Genomic DNA, 17,927 nt, shown 5'->3' with positions numbered 1-17,927 from the left:
ATTGGATTCCTCAGAAGCCGATTCTGACCGAAAAAAAAAAAGTGCATGTGAAGTAATTTATTAGGAATAATTTCCAAGGAAAACAAATAGAGAGTTGGAAATGTGGTAAAGGAAGAGAAGGAACCCAAGCAAAAGCTCAGTGTATTAGTCTGTTTTCATGCAGCTGATAAAGACATACCCAAGACTGGGTAATTTATAAAGAAAAAGAGGCATCCGGGCGCGTTGGCCCATGCCTGTAATCCCAGCACTTTGGGAGGCCGAGGCGGGCAGATTGCCTGAGGTCAGGAGTTCAAGACCAGACTGGCCAACGTGGTGAAACCCCATCTCTACTTAAAATGCAAAAATCAGCTGGGCGTGGTGGCGGGCTCCTGTAATCCCAGCTACTCGGGAGGCTGAAGTAGAAGAATTGCTTGAACCCAGGAGACAGAGGTTGCAGTGAGCTGAGATCACACCACTACACTCCAGCATGGATGACAGAGCGAGACCCCATCTCAAAAAGAAAAGAAAAGGAAAAGAGGCTTAATGGACACACAGTTCCACGTGGCTGGGGAGGCCTCATAATCATGGCAGAAGAGCAAGGGATGTCTTACATGGCAGCAGACAAGAGAGATGAGAGCCAAGCAAAAGGGGTTTCCCCTGATAAAACCATCCGATCTCGTGAGATTTATTCACAACCACAAGAACAGTATGGGGGAACCACTCCCACGATTCAATTATCTCCCACCAGGTCTCTCCCACAACATGTGGAAATTATGGGATCTACAATTCAAGATGAGATTTGGGTGGGGACACAGCCAAACCATATCACTCAGTATTAAGTCAGTATCACAGAGAGGAACTTGGGCTCAATCCCACAGGGGAACTTTCAGGACAGCATAGATCACACACAAGTAGTTTCAATCAGAGGACAAGGGTGCGAGAGTATTTACCTTCCTGCACCCTTCAGCACTGGTCAAAAGCTACTGCCAGTGTGATATAAATTCCCAGGCATTTCTGAACTTTGCAGGGCACAGGTGAAGCAGTCTCCAGCAATCTGAAGGCAACTTGCTGTCAGAGACACAGGAGCTGGCTGATGCATGTGAGATTACCGTAGCCTTCAGTGTAGTCACAGATATCTTCTGCTCTGAAAGTATTTATCTATTTGTTTCAACTGAGTTTTCCAGTGTTTACTGCAGTCATTACTGCCTGTTAATCAATACCTGGGTGAAACTCCAGTTATCACATTCCTAACCCGTCAATACCATCTCAGCATTACAGTCATTATGAAATCACTACGCATTCTTAGCATATTCTAAGATAAAATCATCCTCAGCAGAGTTGTAAACAGACCCAAAACAATATGTTTTTTTAAATAATTTTTTGATTTTATAATTTTTTTATTTATTAAATAAAGACAAAGTCTCACTATGTTGCCCAGGCTAGTCTCAAACTCCTGAGCTCAAATAATCCTCCTGCCTCAGCCTCCCAAAGTGCTAGGATTACAAGTGTGAGTCATCACGCTTTGCCTAGAGCAATATGGTTTCTATGCATCAGAAGACTGTTTATTTGGGAGGCCACACTCAAAAAGAATCCAAACAAAATAGCAAGTCTATATAAAGTGTGCATTTTAAACATCTTAAAAATCCTGTTACTGGGATAATTGAAAAACAATTTGCTATAGTGCATAGCATTGTGTTGTATATGATAGATACACATCCAGCAGCTAATTGGAGCAATTGGAGAGCACCAGAGAGGATAGAAATATACAATCATAGAGATGACACACTGATATCCTATCAGGTAACGATTCTGGGTAACAGGTCTCAGTTATCTATTTTGGTGACTTCACTATCTACCATTAAGATTTTGGGGGGGAACTAAGATGCCTAAACTCTAGAAATATTATTAACCTAGAAATAAATCAGATAAATTATCTTCTACTGAAGCTATTTCTGATGGCAAATCTCAACCCAAATGTGATTTTCATCCCAAATATGGAGTAAATCTATTTCTGGGACAAAGTGCTCTAGAATTTCCAGGTGTACAAACCCTTGTTTGGGGACAGAACGGGAGGGTTTAGACGCACAGAATAAATATGGAAGAAGACAACCTACCAGGCCCAGCACTGAGCAAGGTAGTGAGCATTAATGAAGAGAAAATTCAGTAAGAACCCTCCCCATCATAGAGCCTGTGAAGAAGAGAGATAACTTAATAAGCAATAGCAATGTCATACAGCGCAATTTACCTGAAACGGACAAGCCTATGGCAGGGTCATCTTTCCTCTTCTACAGGGATGGGTAAAGGGAAAAAATCCTGACATCAGTAAGAGTTGGCCTAAGGAGAAGAGTTGGATCAGTATTTGGTGCAGAGGAAACAGCAAAATGAAGGCTGAGTGTCAAGAGATTGTGATGGTATGGGTAGAGAAGGGAGATTTGAGTAACTAAAGCAGTCACCAAGGGCTGACCAATGGAGAAAAAAATGCCCGTGGTAGAAGGTGGTGAGAAGAGGGCAGACTAGTAGGTGGGCAGAGGCCAGCTATGATAGTCCCTGGTGAAATTTGAATTATATCCTGAGGGTAAAAGATGGCCATTAGAGGACTTATTTTAGATAAATATTTTGGGAGGAAACCTCCTTATCTTTATTTTTTTTATTTTTTATGTTATGTTATATTATTTATTTATTGAGACAAGGTCTTGCTCTGTCACCCAGGCTGGAGTACAGTGGTGCAATCTTGGTTCACTGCAACCTGTGCTTCCAGGGTTTAAGCAATTCTTGTGCCTCAGCCTCCCAAGTAGCTGGGACTACAGGCTTGCAGCATCACGCCTGGTTAATTTTTTGTGTTTTAGTAGAGACAGGGTTTCACCATGTTGGCCAGGCTGGTCTTGAACTCCTAGCCTCAAATGATCCACCCATCTCAGCCTCCCAAAGTGCTAGGATTACAGGTGTGAGCCACAGAGCCCAGTCCTCCTTATCCTTACATTTAAACAAATGTAGGTACAGAGTAGAAAGGAAATTCACTTTTTTAAAAAGATAAAAATAGAAAATTCACAACTTAATGTGGGCTGTCACCAGTTTGACCCTTAGGTGCATTTTCCTGAGAAAGTTTCAGAAGCACAGCCTGGACATCAGTTAGTCATCCTAAAGGGGAAGAACTGTCAGCATATTAAGGAATTTGGAAATCCTGAAAGACAGAGGCCAGATGCCAAATGTTTCACTGAAGCCTTACAATTCAATCTGGTGTAGTTGGACAGAGGGTCTGGCTTCCCAGGAGGAAAGTTAAATCCTGGGAAATCATATTCATATTTGTGCAAACCAAGCACACATTTAATTACTAACATCCACTAATGTGGATCCACTAGCGACTAAGGCCTCAATATGTTTGAAAAAGAAATCAATCTACTTTGCATACTAAAAGTGAAAAATGAAGGTTTATTTTTTATTCAATAAGTATTTATTAAGCTCCTACTATGGGCCCTGGCCCTGTTCTGGACACTTGGAATACATCAGTGAGGACCAGACTAAATCCCTGCCCTTATGGTGGACTTATATTCAGGAGGTTGGTGCTTTTTCTTCCCAGATGCTGAGACAAGAGCCAGAGAGGATGATAGACATCTATAAACACCCTTTCATATATTCAGCTTTGGGATATTATTATCTTGGATAAAATGAGTTTTAAGGCTGTCAAAGTAGGCAGACTATCTAAAATTCACAAAGGGATTTTATCCTCAGCATCATTTTTAGCCTTCTAACTGGTTTCTAAACTTGCACTTCAGGCATTTTAAAGTTTGATAAATTCAGTCACAGTGTTTGAAAAGCAGCTAACAATTTACAATCAAAGTGAAACCTTCCTTACCCCCTAGCCCACATGAGTCTCTCTGGCCTTGGACCACAGGCAGGAGTAGACTCAAGCTTGCATCTCACCCAGGGATATAGCCTGTCTCTTGTTAACTGTTGCATGATATGGAAGTATTGGGAGATTATTTTCTAAATTAGATTTTAAGTTCCTTCAGAGAATATGCCTTTCAAAGGCTTTTCTTCTGGTTTCCAAACAGCTGCACGGAGGCCTAGCATTCTCCCTCTCTGAATTTAGAAAACACAGGTCAGTAGAAAGTACTGAAATCGACATCAATAATGATGGCAATGATGATGATAACGCTAATAGTAATAGCAATAATCTTAATAGCATGTCACCTTTTTTTACAGCCTCTTACAGATTTCAATGGCTTCCACGTCTGTTAGTTATTTAATTCTCACTCTAATCGCAGGCAGTGAGCTCGTGGGCACTGTTAGTAATTATTACCCAGTAGTGGGTGGTAGAATGTTGATGGTGCAGATTCGATATAGGTTTGTGGGATCAATGCCAGTTTTTAAAACCAGATATTGAGCTTAAGGTCTTATCATTGTTTTTGGTCTTTTTTTCAAAAGTACGCAACACATGTTGCATACGTGTTGTTTTTGGTCTTTTTTTCAAAAGTATGCAACATATATTCACCGCTGAATTCATAGTAAGCAAAAAGAAAAAATCAAATAGCACAACAATCTAAAAATCCCATAACCTGGAGATAACCTCCTGTTTGACGAATAGTCTTTGAGATACTTCTTGATAAGTAGAGTTATAAATATGTGCATGTGTATTTCAAAGGAATCCATGACATTTACTCTTTTGTATATTCACTCGATATTTACTCTTTTCATTTAATCTATTGTTGACCTTTTCTATGACAAAAAGTGTGAATCTACACAATTTATTGACACACTAGGTTGATAAACCATAATTTATTGGACATTTATATTTTCAGCCTTTTCTATTATATATGTTACAACAAATATGGATAATTGTACAAGTATACAATTATTATTTGTGCAATTATCCATTTATTTAGGATAATTTCTTGGAAGTGAAAGTTCTAGGTCAAAGAGCAGGAGTGTGTGTGTGTGATCAGCCATATTGGATATATAAAAGTAGAGCATCATATTTAAGACAGAAACAGAATACAAATATATACTTCTACTATTTATGAACATGCCCATCCCCCCCATAGCCAGACCTAAAATGGATATTAATAAAAACATACATTCATATTTCTTTGGCTTCCCTTCTTCCTTCCTTCCTGAATAATTTAGTCAAAAATCCATTTGGCAAGCCTGAATGAGGAAAGTGGCCCCATGGGGGATGAGAACCCAAGTGAGAAAAGCAGCCAAGTGAGATGTCAGCCCAGCAGGCTTGGAGAGTAGATAGATATTGGAGGGGGTGGCTGGTGAACAAGTAAGTAAATATTGAAGGATAATGGGAGCCAGGCTTCTCATTGTCACAGAAGGGAGTTACAAATACAGAAGAAAAAGGGAATGCTAGCATGAACCATGTGGTATTGAATTAGATGCTGAGAAAGCCTGGAAGCCATGATATGCAACTAATCATGAACACATCTAGCACCTAGATCTTGGTTTCTAAATAACTTTCTCCATTATATAAAAAAGGACTCCTTAGAAAAATGAGTAATTCCAGGGCTGGTTAGGGAAAGTGTAAAATGAGTATAGAATATCTTGTTGTGTTATAAAATGCCCAAAATGCTCAAAGAATGATGGGGATCTACAGGATCCAGCTTGAAGAGACTCCCACTGGCCAAATCTAAGACAATTTGAGTATCAAAATAAATAAGAATAATAGTGGATGATATGTCATTAGATAAATTAAGAATCCATAACCTGACATAAATAAAAATACATAAATGAATAAATAAATGGGAAAAATAGAAATGTCTTTCTTGCAACAGAATGCCAACTAATAGACATAGAAGAAATCATGAATTAGAAAACCACCATTTGGCAACTGTCATAGTAAAAAATAATTCAGGCAAGAACCATTAATGTGTGCTGAATAGTAGGGGAGTTAAAATTGAACAAGGAAGAAGATAGTCCTGAAGTATCTCTTCACAAAAATACTTATTAATTACAAGGGTAAAAAGACTAACTTTACAGTGGAGAAGCCTGGCACCTTGATCAAGTGATAAAAGTGAACAACATCAGGAATGGTTCAAAGCAGCATTGCGTGCCACTTGATGAGATGCAGTAAGAGGATTCCAATGTCTCTTCTGTGAAATTCCTACCAAAGAAACATAACCTGAATCTAATCATCAGGATACATTAGGCACACTCAAATTGAAGGACATTCCACAAAATAAATGGCCCATAGTGCTAGAAAATGTTACTATTCAAGAAGCATCGATGAATCATAAGAAAACATTAGATATTGTAAATGCATTTTTCACTGTCAAAATCTTACAATGGGGAGAGGTAGAACAATATGGCCAAACAGAAGCCTACAGCAATCATTCCCCCAGCAGAAACACCAAATTGAACAACTATCCATACAAAAAAGCACCTTTGTAAGAGCCAAAAATCAGGTGAGTGACAGTACCTGTTCTTAACATCATATTAAGGAAAGAAGCACTGAGGAGGTAGGAAAGACAGTCTTGAATTTCTTATACTACCCTACCCCAATGCCCCGGTAGTGTCTGTGTAGAATAGAGAGAAAATCTATGTGCTTGAGAAGGACAATCTGTGTGATTGTGAGACTTTACATTGGAACTCAGTACTGCCCTGTCACAGCAGAAAGCAACATAGGGCAGAACTCAGCAGAGACCCATGGAGGGAGCATTTAGACTTAGACCAGCCCTAGCCAGAGGCAAATCAATCATCCCACTGGTCAGAACCTGAGTTCCAGCAAGCCCTGCCACCATGGGCTAAAGTGCTCTGGGGTTCTAAATAAACTTGAAAAGTGGTCTAAGCCACAAAGAATGCAATTCCTGGGCAAGTCCTGGTGCTGTGTTGAGCTCAGAGCCAGTGGACTTGGGGTGCACATGACCTAGTGAGATACCATCTGGGGTGGCCAAGGGAGTGCTTGTATCACCCCTCCTTCAGCCCCAGGCAGCACATCTCACAGCTCCAGGATAGACTCCTTCCCTTCACTTGATGAAAGGAGATGGGAGAGTAAAGAGGATTTTGTCTTGCAACTTAGATATCAGCACAGCCACAGTAGAACAGGGCACTAGGCAGAATCCTGAGGCCCGCATTCCAGTCCCTAGTTCCTGGATGACATTTCTAGACTCACCCTAGGCTTGAAAGGAACCCTCCGTCATGAAGGGGAGGACCCAGTTCTGGCAGGATTCATCACCTGCTGACTAAAGAGCCCTTGGGCCCTGAATAAACACCAGCAGTAGCCAGGCAGTACCCGCCACAGGCCTTCGGTGAGACTCAGAGCCATGTTGGCTTCAGGTGTGACCCAGCACATTCCCAGAGGTGGTGGCTCTGGGGTTGGGTGGTGGGGGAGCAAGAAACCCCTTTTGTCTGAGGAAAGGAGAGGGAAGAGCAAAGGAGACTTTGTCTTATAGCTTGGGTACCAGCTTGGCCACTGTGCAGTGGAGCTCCAAGTGGGTTCTTAGGGTCCCCAGTTCCAGGCCTTGGCTCCTGGACAGTATTTCTAGACCTGCCCTGAATGGGAAGGGAGCCCACTACCTTGAAGGGAGAGACTCAGGCCTGGCAGCATTCATCACAAGCTGACTAAAGAGCCGTTGGGCCTTGAGTGAACACTGGTAGTAGCCAGGCAGTTTATGCCATGGCCCAAGGGTGGTGGTGGCTACCCAAGGGTGGTTACCCAAGACCACATGAGGAGAGACTCCTTCTGCTTGATGAAGAGGGAGGGAAGAGTGGGAAGAACTTTGTCTTGTGGCTAGCATGCCAGCTTAGCCACAGTAAAAAAGAATACCAGGTATATTTCCAAGATTCTCAACTCTAGGCTCTGGCTCCTGGACAGTATTTCTGGACCTGCACCAAGATCGGGAGAGCTCGCTGCCCTGAATGCAAGGACACAAGACTGGTTGGATTTTCTACTTGCTTATTGTGGAACCCTTAGGCCTTAAGTGAATACAGGCAGTAGTCAGGCACTGGTCACTGCAAGTCTTGGGCAAGATCCAGTGCTCTGCTGGCTTCCAGTGTGTCCCAGTGGTGGTGGCCACAGGGGTACTGGTGTCATGCCAGCCAAGTGTCAGCTGGTAACACCTCCAGGCAGCTCAGCAAACCATCTGTTTGGGGCAAAGCAAGGGAAGAGAACAAGAGTCTTTTCCTGGTAATCCAGGGATTTCTCTTGGATGTTACCCAAGACCACCAAGATGGTACCTCTGTGAGTCTCAAAAGTCACCATGTTACTGGGCTTGAGGTTCCCCCTCTAATGCAGATATAGCTGCAGTAACCAAACACTTAGATTACAACATCCAAAGTCACTTCAGGTACCTGGAAGGCCTTCCCAAGAAGGACAAATAAAAACAAGCCCAGGCTGTGAAGACTATAATGAATACCTAATTCTAATTCTCTAATACCTATCTCTAATTCAGCAAGAGAATGTAACAATTAGAAATATATATGCACCCAACACTGGAGCACCCTGATTTATAAAGCAAATATTATTAGCACTAAAGAGAGAGACAGACTCCAATACAAAATAGCTAGAAACTTCCACGTCCCACTCTTAGCATTGGACAGATCATCCAGATAGAAAAACAACAAAGAAACATTGAACTTAATCTGTGCTATAGGCCAGATGGATCTAATAGATATTTACAGAATGTTTTATCCAATGGCTGCAGAATACAGACTATTCTCCTTAGTGCATGGATCATTCTCAAGAATAAACAATAGGCTGGGCTACAAAACAACTCAAAAAATTCAACCTATCTTCACAACTAAAAGAACTAGGGAACCAAGAACAAACCAACCCCAGAGCTAGCAGAAGACAAGAAATAACCAAAATCAGAGCTAAACTGAAGGAGATTGAGACACACCCACACAAAAATCAAAAGATAAACAAATCCACAAATTGGCTTTTTGAAAAAAGTTATAAAATAGATGACTAGATAGACTAATAAATAAGAAAAGACAGAAAATCCAAATAAACACAATTAGAGAAGATTCAAATAAACACAATTATGTGCAACAAAGGGGATAGTACCACTGATCCACAAAAATACAAATAACCATCAGAGACACTTATAAACACCTCTATTCACATAAACTAGAAGATCTAGAAGACATGAATAAATTCCTGGACAACATACATCCTCTCAAGACTGTGCCAGGAAGAAATTGAATCCCTGAACAGACCAATAATGATCTCTGAAATTCAATCAGTAATAAATAGCCTACCAACCAAAAAAGCCTAGGGCTAGATGAATTTACACCCAAATTGTACCAGATGTACAAAGAACAGCTAGTACCATTCCTACTGAACCTATTCCAAAAAATTGAGGAGGAAGGACTCTACCATAATTCATTGTTTGAGGCCGGCATCATACTGATACCAAACCCTGGCAGAGATACAACAAAAAAAGAAAACTTCAGGTCAGTATTCTTGATGAACATTGATGCAAAAATTCTCAACAAAATACTGGCAAACTAAATCCAGCAGCACATTAAAAAGGATGGTTCAACATATGCAAATCCATCATTTAACAGAATGAAGGACAAAAACTATATTATCATTTCAATTGATGCTGAAAAGCATTCAACATCCCGTCATGATAAAAATTCTCAAAAAACTGGGTATAGAAAGAACATACCTCAACACAATAAAAGCCATATACAACAGACCCACAGATAACATTATATTGAATGGGGAAAAACTGAAAGCCTTTCTTCTAAGATCTGGAACAAGACAAGGATGCCCACTTTCACCACGTTATTCAATATAGTACTGGAAGTCCTAGCTAGAGCAATCAGACAAGTAAAAGAAATAAAGCGCATCCCAAATGGAAAGGAAGAAGTCAAATTATCCCTGTTTGCAGATTATATGATCTTATCTTTAGAAAAACCTAAGGACTCTACGAAGAACTATTTGAACTGATAAATAAGGGGAGGGGGTTAAGATGGCAGAATAGAAGCAGCTCTTGTGTGCTGCTCTCATAGAGGAAACAAAAGGGCTAGTGAACACTGACCCTGTAGGCAGATTAGTTGAGAAACCATGTCAGGATCTGTCAAGGCAGCAGGGGGACACAGAGAACAGAGAGGAGCGAAGCTCCTGACATGGTTTCTCCTCACTGAGGAGCCAGAGAACCTCTCCAATAAGGGAAAGGATGAGTGAGTGACAGCCCCCAGGAGAATTCATGCTCTACACAGAGACCTATGCAAGACTGGGAATGGCAGAATCCCCGTGGCCCCACCACCCCCAGAACTGTGCTCCTAGACTGAAGAAAAGAGCCACCCAGATGTTTTGCGGGGCCCAAACACCTTTACAAGCCTTGGGCCCTGGAGCAGACCAGCACCGGTGCCATAGCCCTGACAGAGACCACAGTTGTGGTGCCTGGGGGCAATAAGATTGCTCCATTCTCCCTCACCAGACGGGACTGGTGGCTTCTGACCCAGTGCTCTGCTTTGGCCTGAACTCAGCTGGCCACTCTACCTACTTCTGCTACTGGTAGCCAGGCAGGCAACACTTACTAGAACTTACAGCCCAGCAGCCCTGCTTTTGTATGAACTCAGCTGGAAGGTGCAGCCTCCTGTGGTACCAAATAGCACCAGGATGGCAGGGCACATGACTCCACCCACCCCCACCACGGGTACCCAGGTGGGCAATGCTTGCTAGAGCTTCCGGCCCAGTGGTCCTGCTCTGTGTGAATTCAGCCAGCAGGCGCAGTCTCCTGTTGTCCTGGGAAACACCTGAATGGCAAGGCAGGTGACCCCACTAGAGAGCTTCCAGCCCAGTGGTCCTGCTTCTCTCTGAACTCTGCGAGCAGGCACAACCCCATGTTTCCTTGGGAAGCACACAGATAGCATATTAGGGCAAATCCAGCAAGGATACGGCCTGTCTGCCAACTGCAGCCCCTGCCTGAGGGAGGCCCTTGGACCAGAGCACCCGAGAAAAGAAATACAGGCATTAGAGATAGTAATCAGAGGGGGCTCCTCCATGACTTTGGGTCAGACTGGAACTGAAGCCAGTCAGAGTCAACTGAACCCACCTTATACCATAATCAAACCCTGAACGGCATCAAAAAAAGATAAAAACAAAAAACAAACGAACAAAAATACCCATCCAAAAAACAGCAGCTTCAAAGACTGAAGGAACATCAGCCCACACAGATGAAAAAGAACCAGCACAAGAATTCTGGCAACTCAAAAAACCAGTGTCTTCTTGTTACTGGCAACTCAAAAGCCAGAGAGTCTTCAAACAATTGCAGTAGTTCCCCAGCAATGGTTCTTAAACAGGTTGAAATGGCTGAAATGACAGAAATAGAATTCAGAATCTGAATACGTACAAAGATCATTGACATTCAGGAGAAAGGAAAAACCCAATAGAAGGATGCTACAGAATGCAATGAAATGATACAGGAGATGAATGGCGAAATGGCCATTTTAAGAAAGAACTAAACTGAGGTGATAGAGCTAAAAAAACTCACTTCAATAATCTCAGAATACAATCACAATCAGAGGTTTTGGGACTTAGACCGGCTTCCTTGCTCCTCAGCTTGCAGACGGCCTATCATGGGACTTCACTTTGTGATGGTGTGAGTCAATACTCCTTAATAAACTCCCTTTTATATATACATCTATCCTATTAGTTCTGTCCCTCTAAAGAACCCGAATACATAGAATATCCTGAAATATGTTTTCCAAGTTACTTACACTCTCCCCATTTCTTTCAGGGACATCAGTGAGTCGTAGATTTTGTCTCTTTACATAATCTCATATTTCTCAGAGGTTTTGTTCATTCCTTTTCATTCTTTTTCCCTATTCTTTTCTGTCATATATCAGAAATCTAGTCTTCAAGCTCTGAAATTCTTTCCTCAGCTTGGTCTATTCTGCTATTAATACTTGTGGTTGTCTCACGAAATTCTTATAGTGTGTTTTTCAGCTCTATCTAGGCGGTTACAGTCTTTTCTATACTGGCTATTTTTTCAGCTCCTGTATTGTTTTATTGTGATTCTTCACATGGATTAGGTTTCAATGTACTCCTGCATCTCAATGATATTCATATCATCCATATTTTGAATTTTATTTCTGTCATTTCAGCCATCTCAGCCCGGCTCAGAGCCCTTGCTGGAGAGGTGGTGTGGTTGTTTGTAGGAAAGAAGGCACTCTGGCTTTTTGAGTTGTGAGAGTTCTCGCCTTGGTTCTTTCTCATCTTTCTGGGCTGTTTCTTTGATCTTTGAAGTTGCTAACCTTTGGATAGTTCCCTCCCACCCTTTTTTCCTATTTGATGACCTCGAATGTTTGATTGTGGGATAAGATAGATTGAGCCAACCGGCATCATTTCTGGAAGTTTTAATGCGCTAACACTCGGCTTCTAATTCCTGGACCATGTGCTCTAACTCTGGGGGACTTGTGTCAGGCCGCAACTTTGTTCTATTGCTCCTGAAGTTTAGGAATCCACTGCTCTAGTAAGAGAATGAGGTGCTCCAGGACTTGGTCACTACACTCCAATGGATGGTACCAGCCAAAGTATTTCATAGTGCAGTGGCAACAGGATCCATCCTCCTTCACACATGCCAGCAGCTGTGGCAGCGTGGTGGGGTGCATACTCATCAGCTGTGGCTAGTGGTGCTGGGGTACCTGCCTCCATGTGAGCATTCACTACAAGCCACTGTCCTTTAACTATCTTCACACCATGTTGTTACAGAACAGATTACCATTATTGGCTGAATGAATTCCTTCCTCAGAGTCTTATGGGTACAAATGACATAAAGCAGTGCCTCCTGACGAATGGGTCAAGATATTAATCCTCTTGGCTCTAAGGCAACAAGGAAAGGCCTGGGGCTGTTGGAGCCCTGGAGTTACTCACTTTCTTCTGGGGTCAGCTTAGTCAGTTCACAGCAGGGTCTGTTTCATGAGGCTAGGAAGATTTTAGGAAGACCTAACTTAAAGGACTGGCTTAAGAGAAGCCAAAGAGTCAAACATGTCAATATTTCTACTTCTCAAAAGGCTGGTTCTCTTACACAGTAGACATCTGATTGATTGTTTTGATTTGATTGTGGTGTTGGTATTTACCTTCCCAATACCTTTCTCTGGTTTTCTGATCATGACATCAATTTCTCTGAGGAAAGATACCCCCTCCCCCCACTCCATGTGTTCTGAAGGAGCTCTCATCTACAGCATCCTGTCTTTCAGGCCACTGGAGTGGGCTTCTGCTTTGGATCTGCCCAGTCCTTGTATTTCAGACATTTGGCAACTTTGATTGCTTCAAGAGACAGTCACATGACTAAGCAAGGCCAGATATCTTTCATGGGATGTTTCCTGAACACTCGGGGAAGGACGTTTTCCCTTTCAACTAGGTTCCTAGGTTAGAACGGTGTTGGACTAGAACTGCTGGCAGCCATTTTCCCCGCCACATAGAGGAACCCACGCTGTGGAGGAGAGAACAAGGCCCCTGCACAGGGAGCAGCGGAGCTGAGAGGGAAAAGGGGGAGGGCAGTGGAAGAGATGGAGCCCTGAAGAGAGTTCGGCTCTTGCCTGATGTTAGATCTACCCACATCCCATTATCAGAGGAATTTCTCCTCTCCAGTTCTCATGTTTCATGTCTCCTTTGAAAAATCCCACCACAGAACCACATCTGACTTCCTTCTCCACCCTTTGTTTTCTCTTCCCCAGCATTTGACTGGTGAGGTGGGAGGGGACTGATAGCTATTATTACAAGTCTCTCTAATTGGCAGGATTGAAGTGCTAACAGTTACTATTTTCACGTGATCTCCCCTTCTCTGAAACTTCCTGCCCACAGAGCAGAGATGGTCTTCTCACATTCTCACCTCCATGAGTGTATGAAATACTTTCCTGTCTGTCTTTTCTTCAAAACCAGAGACCCAATTTATCTTTGTAACCCTAGCATTTACCACAGTGGTGCTTACATATGTAGGTACTCAATAAATAATTGAGTTCAATGAACCAAAGAATGCAGGAATTGCCTTGGGTGCCTTTCAACACTGTATTCATGCTCTCAGGAGAACATGAGTATTTTTGTGGTGAATTTATTTGTACCATGCCCTCATGGACTCATCTGAAGGGCAATTTGCTATATCTGGAAAAGTCTCAAGAACAAAGAAGCAAGGTTTCACAGCAGGACAGAACTCTAACCAGAGCTCCAATCCATTTAGCAAATAATGTGTTTACGTGCCTCCTTAGTGTGAATGCTGAGCTAGAAATACCCTAGGCTCCCAAGCACCTAGGATAATTCAGTTTTTCTTATAAAGTGAATTTCACCTTGAAATGGATTTACTTATTCTGATTAGCTAAGGCTTTTTGAGTGTTCTGCCCTTCCTTTGATGTATGCGTTGAAATTGTCTTCTACCAATATATGTGTTGATGATTAATTCACAGTGCATTGGGAGCCTTTGGCTTATTCATGTTTGGTCAAATTTCTAGCTATTCTATTATTCTATTACATTTTCAATCAATTACTGATTTATTATTTTTAAAATAGCACATATCTAGTTTCCTGATCAGCACTTCTGGAAGTCTCCTCTGCAGTTTGTCTTGTCTTTAGGCGGATGCAGACAGTCTTAGTGGTGTCTGGGCAGGACAGAATGTTTGTTTGCAAAGCAGAATGAGGGAACAAAGGCCCTGCATCTCATTAAGTAATGGGACATGAGCAGCGCAGTATCCAATTTGGCCATCGCACAGTGATATACGAGTTGTAAACTCGCAAAGAACCCTTCATTTAATCTGCAAGAGAGAGACAACTCAAACAGAGGAAAAAGACCTGCATTTATTGGAAATGTAACTCGCCACCATGTTAGCATCAAACACCAACTATTCTACCAAGGATCAAAGCAGAAATTTCTGGGTGCTGAGGGAAAAAGACAGGAGTCTGGGAGCCCAGGGACTTGGGTTCTTTTATGCTCTGCTATTAGTTCACAGGGTGATATGATTTGGATATTTGTCACCTCCGAATCTCCTGTTGAAATTTGACTTCCTGTGTTGGAGGTGGGGCCTAGTAGTAGGAGGTGTTTTGGTCTTGAAGGGGGATCCCTCATGAATGGCTTTGTGCCATCCCCATGGTAATGAGTGAGTTCTTCCTCTGAGTTCATGTGAGATCTAACCATTTAAAAATGTGTGGCACCTCCCACCACTTCTCTCTTGCTCTCACTCTCGACGTATAATACATCAGCTCCCCCTTTGCCTTCTGCCATGATTGTAAGCTTCCTGAGGCCCTTTCCAGAAGCAGATGCTGGCACCATGCTTCCTGTCCAGCCTGCAGAACTGTGAGCCAATTAAACCTCTTTTCTTTCTAAATTACCCAGCCTGAGGTATTCCTTTATAGCAACACAAGAACAGACTAACACACAGGGAGATACTTCGAATCTTTTCTGGTCCTCAGTTTGCTCGTATGTAAAATGAGAAGAGGCTGGAAAAGAGGAACAATCATACCAAATGATCTCTAAAATCTCTTCTGTGACAGCCCGTGAACATGTGGATTAATGGCCTCATACTTTCCAAGTCTCTGGCTTTCCTGGGACCTTAAAGGTGCAGGGCAGTCCTCCTGGCTTCCCTATTTGGACTGCTCCTCTTTTCCCCCACAGTGGTTCTTTTACATGCCTTGTGTATCAGTCTGTTTTCACACTGCTATAAAGAAATACCCCAAACTGGGTAATTTATAAAGCAAACAGGTTGAATTGACTCACAGTTACACATGGCTTGGGAGGCCTCAGGAAAGTTACAATCATGGTGGAAGGGAAAGCAGGCACCTTCCTCACAAGGCAGCAGGAGAGAAAGCATGTGAAAGAGGAACTGTCAAACACATAAAACCAACAGATCTCATTAGAACTCACTCACTGTCATGAGAATTGCATGGGAGACGCTGCCCCCATGATCCAATCACCTCCCTCCCTTGACACTGGGGGATTGCAGGCCCCTCCCTCAACAGGTAGGGATTACAATTTGAGATGAGATTTGGGTGGGGACACAGAGCCAAACCATATCATCTTGCTTTCTTCCCAAGCCTCCTATACTTTATCCTCTTACCCCTCACTTAGAAGATGCCCTTGCATCCACTGCACAGAGGAGCCAAAAGCCATCAAGTGGGAATTCCGCAACATCCCAATCCCAGCCCTACACAAAAACCTGCCTCCATCCTTTACTTGCCACCTACCCTCCTGGCCCCAAAGAGGGTCCTCATAGGACTCCCTCTGGTCTGAGAAAAATCCTAGCATGAATCCAGCCTCCCAGCTCCACAGGTACCTTGGAATATTGATGATGATTTCTCTCGATCTCTCTCTCTCTGTCTCTCCCTCAATCTCTCCTCATCCTCATCGTTATCCCCTCCTTTCCTACTTGCCCCTTCCCTTCAGCTTTAAACACACTCAACTCTCCTTTATCTCAGCACAAGCCCTCTTTGAGCTCACAGCACCCTCACAGGTACAGACTCATCCTTCTCATTCCTTTCACAGTCAAGCATCTGAAACGAGTTGTCTACACTTCCTGTACACACTTCCTCAACCTCACCTGGTACCTCAACCCCCTACAACTGAACTTCTTCCCTCTTCACTCCACAGACACCACTCGAACAATGATCTTTTTGTTGCCAAACCCAAGTGACACTTTTCATTACCCATCCCATTTGTCCAGGCTATAATTGTAGTACTGTAAAATGCTCCCTTGTCCCTGAAATCCTCCTTCCTTCACTTTGGTAACATTGGGTTGATATGGTTTTTCCTCCTTCCAGAGAGTCTCTTATAATCCTCCCTCCAACCTGGGCAAGAAGCTTTTAATAGGGTTCTGCAGAAAAACAAGCAAGAGAGAAAGAAAGAATAGGAATTGGCTCACATCATGTGGAGGCTAACAAGTCTCAAGAGATGCAGGATGCAGGGTGAATAGGCAATTTGGAGAACCAGGAGAGCCAATGGCATAGTTCCAGTTCAAGCCCAAAGTGCTGAGAACCAGGAGTACCAATGGTGTAGTTCTAGTCCAAAGGACAGCAGGCTCAAGACCCAGGAAGAGCCTGTTTCAACTTGACGTCAAAGGCAGAAAAAAACAATGTCCCAGTTCAAAGGCAGTCAGACAGGAGAAATTGTCTCTTATTCAGGGGAGAGTCAGTCAGCATTTTTGTTCTATTCAGGCCACTGACTGATAGGATGAGGCCCATTGCCATTAGGGAGGGCAATCTGCTTTCTCAGTCTGCCAATTTAAACATTAATCTCACCCAAACACACCCTCACAAGAACACCCAATAACATGTGACTAAATACCTGGGCACCCCATGACCCAGTCAAGCTGACACATAAAATTAGTCATCACAGTGCTGTCCTTTGAATACACCTCTTTCACCGTTTTTATTATTATGGATTGTCATTGTTTTCTTACCTATGTCTTTCACTAGAATCTCAATGTCTTCAGGACAGTGAATATTTCTACTCTGCATTTCTGTCTTCCTTGTACAGTGACTGGCCTATAGAAGGCTCTCAATATATGCTTTGAATAAATGAATGGAAGAGTCTAAAGGACAGGCCTTACTTTGGTTATAATCACTTAAAAATTCTTATAGTCTTACTGCATCAATAAGATCATCTCAATTTAATAATATTTAACACTAATTCAATGAATACTGTAAGCCAGGTACTGTTCCTAGTAATTTATATAATTTGCATAGCAATTTTGAGGTAGACATTGTTTTTACCCCCTCCCCCATTTACAACCTCAGAAACTAAGGCATAGAGAGGTTAGGTGAACTGCTCCAAGTGACCCCACTAATAAATGACAGAGCTCTGCTTAGCAAAAATCATCCTGCCTTACCCCAGAGTCCTTTCTCCTTCTCCAGGAACTTACTTGGGAGTGTTTCTCCCCAGGTCATCTTTACCAAAAAATTGGAAGGTTGAGAGGCCTATAGGAAATGCTGTAGTTTCATCGGGGCATTACTATGTGCCTCAGTTTCCACAGTGCAACACTCCCTTTAATCCTTTCCCAGGAAAAGAAGT

This window comes from Nomascus leucogenys, chromosome 16, assembly GCF_006542625.1.
Source record: "Nomascus leucogenys isolate Asia chromosome 16, Asia_NLE_v1, whole genome shotgun sequence".
NCBI classification, from domain to species: domain Eukaryota; kingdom Metazoa; phylum Chordata; class Mammalia; order Primates; family Hylobatidae; genus Nomascus; species Nomascus leucogenys.
Note: the sequence above shows the minus strand (reverse complement) of the source record.